This window comes from Lactuca saligna, chromosome 4 (assembly GCF_052625555.1).
Source record: "Lactuca saligna cultivar CGN05327 chromosome 4, ASM5262555v1, whole genome shotgun sequence".
NCBI classification, from domain to species: domain Eukaryota; kingdom Viridiplantae; phylum Streptophyta; class Magnoliopsida; order Asterales; family Asteraceae; genus Lactuca; species Lactuca saligna.
This window is the reverse complement of record NC_136420.1, coordinates 95458334-95464442: the sequence shown is the minus strand read 5'-3', so window position 1 is coordinate 95464442 and position 6109 is coordinate 95458334. Positions and strand designations below refer to the sequence as shown.

General features: G+C 35.7%; 1 long non-coding RNA gene across 2 annotated transcripts; it reads left to right on the top strand.

Moving 5' to 3' along the window:
- The first annotated feature begins 1578 nt into the window (after positions 1–1578).
- Positions 1579–3923, top strand: LOC145038700 (uncharacterized). Of its 2 annotated transcripts, none has more exons than XR_013679501.1 (6): positions 1579–1688; positions 1773–2011; positions 2916–3001; positions 3091–3144; positions 3268–3417; positions 3670–3923. It is a non-coding gene; the product is annotated as an uncharacterized LOC145038700 (long non-coding RNA). The 2 variants fall into 2 exon arrangements; XR_013679502.1 differs by having other exon boundaries at positions 3667–3923.
- Positions 3924–6109: the final 2186 nt, after the last annotated feature.

The window sequence follows — 6109 nt, the reverse complement described above, 5'->3', positions numbered from 1 at the left end:
TTAAAAAAAAAAAAAAACATGTTAGTAAAGATAGTTTATCCTAACCACTTGGGTTGTGGTGACTTGGTAAGGCATGTGGAAGATATGATGGATAACCTATTGACTCATGTTCAAATCCTGGCACCACTCAGCCCTTGTGGCCATGGAGGTTCGCCTGCAGTGACTCCAGGGCATAAAGCAAAGCTTTATGTTTGCAGCGGGGGATTAGTCGGTGCGCGAAAGCTGGCCCGGAAACCCTCGTTAGGGAAGATCCCTTTCCAAAAAAAAAAAGATAGTTTATCCTTACAACTTAATTATATTTGTGTCTCCAAAGGTCTACAATAGTCGCAATAATATTTATAAACGGTGACTGTAAATGAATATTTATCACTCTGTATAAAAAAATCACTATAAGTATTTTATGCTCACCGTTTAATTGTTTGTGAGAGAGTAGACGTTCATAATATTCACAATATAATATTAAACATCTCACTAAAAGTGATTAATAATTATAATAAAAGAAATAACATGTTAGTATAGATCATTTTTGGTGATGTCTTAATAATTTATTTGACGGTGTTTGTAAAAAATAGTAATGATAATCCATTAAATATGTTAGTAAATATAGTTTATCCTTACGACTTAATTACATTTGTATCCCCAAAAGTCTACAATGGCCGCGATAATATTTTTAAACGAAAACCGTAAGTGAACATTTATGACTCTAGGAAAATACACATCACTATAAGTCTATTATTCATGAAGATTATCAATATAAGATAGATATACACCCTAGCATATAATGACGGGTTTGACCTATAATCACAGGTTTTCATGAGTTATACTCACTACAATTGATCGACGACTTAACTTATCTACATTGATGCGACCTTTCCTCTCATGTTCGCGAAAGAAAACTTGACATAAAACTTCTTTAATGAGGGGTTTTTATATGGATAAAGCCCGGTTATGTACTAGTGATGATATGTGTTTTATATTTTAAACATCATATAAGCTGTTATAATAAATTACAAATTCTTACAAATATATATATATATATATATATATATATATATATATATATATATATATATATATATATAATAACAACAATATGACATATAAATTATTATAACAACACATGATTTCAAAAATAGAAAATACTCATGTAGTGTAGTTATTATCGGTGTGGAGTTCCACAAATTACTCCCATCTAAAGGTATCTATAGAGACCGAGAACCAAAACTCAAATAGGATGTTATTCTAAAATCTCAAAACTTTATGAATAAATCTTTTTCTCTCTTAGAAATGTGTTGGTCACTCAAATGATAGTTCAAGTTTTTGATGTTTTTATCCATTTAACGATCTTCTTTATGAAAACTTAAAAGATATCAAAGTTTTAAAAGTTTTTGATGTTTTTATCCATTTAACGATCTTCTTTATGAAAACTTAAAAGATATCAAAGTTTTAAATGAAGAAGAAGTATAGATGCTAAGCGGGATATTTTTTTAGTTATTATAATTACCATGGTTTGTAATTCAATTTTTAATGCTTAATTATTTAATCACTTTCATAGTACACTAATGGTCTCTTCCTTATTGAGAAAAATATACCACAACAAGCTTTATTTCTCTTAAGGATAATCTTGAATTCATTTCTTCAAGAACATCATATGTAGGGTCATCCTCCCTAGAACCACCGCTTCTACGGTATGTTCTCCCAAACGAGCCCTAATTCCATATGAGTTTGATTGTTGGGGCATGTTGACTTTATGGGTTGTCATTTGACTTTAGGTTTCATCAGTCCATCAACAGTCATTGATCCATCAATGCGATGACAAATCATAAGATACGTTTCGATTATAAAGCCCTTTGTTCATTTTTTTCTCTTTGATGCTTCGATTTGTAGTCATTTCTACTTATACATATTGGTATTGTTTGTTTTTATGAAATATGCAGACCGCAGTACAAGGTGGACACGAGTGTGTGTTTTAGTGGTTTATACAGTTATACACATCGACATTCACATTTAGGTATGATCAGGTTGTTTTATAAATTTTTTTATTCAAAATATAGTTTTTACTGTATTTCAAGGATACTCTAAACTATTTCATTGATGTTGTTTTGATACCCCACAAGGCCGGATTTTAAGGGGTTAAGCATGATGGCAGCAATCTTTTCAAAATGGAATCTTCATCACCTTCCCTTGCATCTATTGCTTAATGACAAAAATGCCCCTGCTGCAACATTATTAACTTGTACAGTGGAGAACCCTTTAAAAACCTTCTATTTATTCTCATTTTGATTTTCTTATTCCAATAGAAACCTTCCCAGATGTTAAGTTGATTGAAATAGTAATATCCATCTTTAAACCACAAAAGACGAAATTGCCCTTTATTAATTTTACTGCACCAATCCCAGGTAAAACCAAACCAGAATCTTATACTTTCATGTCTAGCATTATTTTCATCCTCTATCTCGACAGAAAGTCTGTAAAATTTTTAAATAATGAAAACCACTAAGATTTTTTTATAGAAAAAAGGAAAGCATTAGACATTTGGATTAAGGTTAGCATACCAAAATGATGAGAAGCATTAGAATTAGAGTGCTCTGAATAAATCTTGATGGTATCCTCTGCGATTAATCATTTTTTATAGAAAAAAAAGGAAAGCATTGCCATGTTCTTTATCACTGCAAGCTGACTCTCTAATTATCTGTAAATTAACTGTTATACTGTAGTATGAATGTGTTTCCCAGATTTGGCAAATTATAATGGTAAAAAACTTACGAAGATGATATGTTTTTAAAAAATAAAAATAGATTTTTTGTTATATATTCTTTTAGATTAAATTGTATCAACTTAACTTAGACTATTTGTGTAAACGATCTACTATTGACTTGGATTTAATCATATTTACTTTTTCTTGCCGATTGCAGGAAGTTGAACGGCTTAGGGTGAGATACAACTTCAGACATTATCTTTCGGGAGCACACACATTGATTCATAGACATTCATCATTCATGTGAGTAAGTTTTCATTGTATTAGAAGGGACTACGACTATTTATCTTGTCTCAAGTTCTAACCCAAAGTCCCCTGGAAAACCACAACAGTTTACTGTCTTTGGAAATTCCACGTTTTACATCCCTGTTAATGATGCTCACTAGGTAATCACTCAAAGTACTCAAGTTTGTTTTACTGCTTTGTAACAAATTAAAGAATGGCGTGCTTTTGTTTTGGAAACACGGGTGGCTAGCAGCTCCTCACAGAATGTTGTGTTAGTGCTTCAGGAGAGTTGCATTGATGATTTGAAGCTGCAAGGGATACCTAATAAAGGTGAAGGGGGAGGGATTAGAGCAGTAGCCAAGAGAGGAAGCAGTTGGACTGGTGTTTCTTTTGACTAAATTTGGTCACAACACCCTACTTGACAATTATCAAAAGTATGTTTACATATTTAAAAGGTCTTTTTTAAACATATGTATTAAAAATCCCATTGATTTGGAACAAATCAAATGACGTTGGAGCCATAGACATTTGAACAATACCATTATGAAGTAGTTTTCATCTCTGTAGGTTGTCCATATCAAGTTAGAAATAGATAGGTTATTATTGGTTCATATATGGATTATGGTAGTACATTTTCTTCCCTGGAATCACTCAAATTTACTAAACCTAACTTTGATTTATAGCAGTGGTACAAGATTTAGTGGTGGTGAATTGCCTATACAGCCGGAGAAGTAACATGGTCCGGTCAATATGGTGGCAGGTGCTCAGAATATGAATGGGGTTGTAGTCAGTGGACTTGAAGGGTATTTGGGTAGTTGGAGGTCTTCCTATTAGGTTACTCATGGTTATGGAAATGGAATTGTATCACAACATTTAAAACTCTGGAATTATGGATTCCATTTCGGTTTCATATCAGTTAAACGGAATAGTTATGGATGCCTCTCCTTCATAGTTTTCGTTTAGTTTTTAGAGTATCCAAATCTGTGGATTAATATAAGAATTCAATTCTATGACCATTTTTGTAGGGATATGAGTTGTTATATTAATGGCATCCTTTCATCCAAGAAGTTTTTATTACTGAAAATTTGGAACATAGTCTTAAACTCTCATGCAGTAATATGAAATAAGTTGCTAGGAAGGAACTTAGTGTTAAACTCCAATGGAATGAATGATTCCATTCCTTTGTTTCATGTTTTAGAAAAGCTCTGTAGATGCAATCTGTACCACAAGAGGGATATTTCCCGAATTTTGTTTTGTTTGAATTTATTGTAGTACACTATTATGTTTAAACTGAAAGACCAATTCATCAATTTTTTAATTTGATAGGTGATGGTGTTACTTTGTTAGCATCATTATAACAACCCAATTTTCACAACCAAAAATTTCATTTTGAAATCAACACTTTGGAAAACATTTGGGAATAAACATCATCATTTCATAAACATATTTCGTGTCCGAAACCAAAATATAAAAACAACCATAATGTCAGAGTACAAATCCCAGAATATCTCGTAGTGCGGAAATCGAAGAGCGTGTGTGTGATATGTCGCTACCGTGCCTGCTTCTTCCCCTTCGCTGAAGAGGCACCTGAAACAACAACTGAAAACCATAAGCACGAAGCTTAGTGAGTTCCCCCACCGTACCACATACCAAACAACCACATAACATACATATATTGTCAGGCATATCTGGGTTCCTGACCTACCCCTTCAGTCCTCTCAACCGGATACTGACTACCATATCTGGGTGCTGGTCTCCCCTACGGTCATCTCGATCGGATACTGACTAGCATACCTGGGTGCTGTTCTCCCCTTCGGTCCTCTTGATCGGATATTGGGGACTATTTCACCCCTACCACTAATACATAACATGTATCACATAATCTATCTAGCATGGCTGGGCATATCTACCCCTTCGGTCCTATCTATCGGTATTCTGGGGACTATCTCCCCTACTGTCACCACATAGCATCATATCATACTAGCACATAAACATAACATAGGTAGTAGCAGCCCTAGATGAATATCACATAGACAATCATCTAAACATACAACTCTTACTAGTGGGCCGACATTGTGGCCTTAGACCCACTACTACTACAAGGTAACTCACCTTGAAAAGTAGCTGCTGAAAGTCTGCTTGCGAAGCACCTGACTGCTGAATTGGTAATCCGCCGGCTATAAATCATAAACATAGATTAGCCACTCATAGATACCCTTAGGTCAGATGATTGACCCACCCCTGGTCCAAAGTCAACTCCTTGGTCAAAGTCAACTTCCAGTTGACTGGACTCGCCGAGTCATGGCACCGACTCGCCGAGTCCTTCTCCCACTAACCCGGTCCTACTCTACAAGTCCATTTTCCCACTTACTGAGTCACCCTTAACTCACTACTTGGGACAATAGAACCGACTCGCGATCCGACTCACCGAGTCTAGGAATAACTCGCCGAGTCCATACGAGCAGATCTCTTACTCGCTTCCAAATCCTCACCAGAGCATCATTTCTGAGGATTTGGGTTTCTGGGATTATTGCTAGACGTAGACTGCTAATTCCGCGTGCGGATACGAAGGGTTTGACCTTCAACACCTAAATGCCTCTTACTCAGTAACTGTTCATCTGAGTCGTTGAGTTTAAAGAACAACTCGCCGAGTACCAGGAAACCTTCATAGGACTCGTCGAGTTGTTCATCCAACTCGCCGAGTCTAAGGCCATCTACAAAGAACTCACCGAGTTCCACTTTGGGACTCGCCGAGTCCCTTGACCCATTTCCCATATAGACCAAATCTGAGACATGCAACGCTTCAAAACCATAGATCTATGTTCCTAGGTCATGCTTATCATGTAAAGTTGCAAACTTTACGTGCATGCACGGCCCTACAAGCTCCAAAAGGAAAATCCAATCTCTTTATGAGGTCATACACCCAATGGGGACCTCAATCACTTCAACCACAGAGACTTTAGGCTTGTAATACATCCACAAGGTCTAGGTCTGAAGTTCTTTTGGATCATTAAGCACAAACACATGGAGTTTGGTGTTTTAGGGCTTGAAAACCACCAATTTGGGGCAAAAATGGTATCTAATGACCAAGTGATCAAGGTAGGAACTTTTCTACCTAAATAGAAG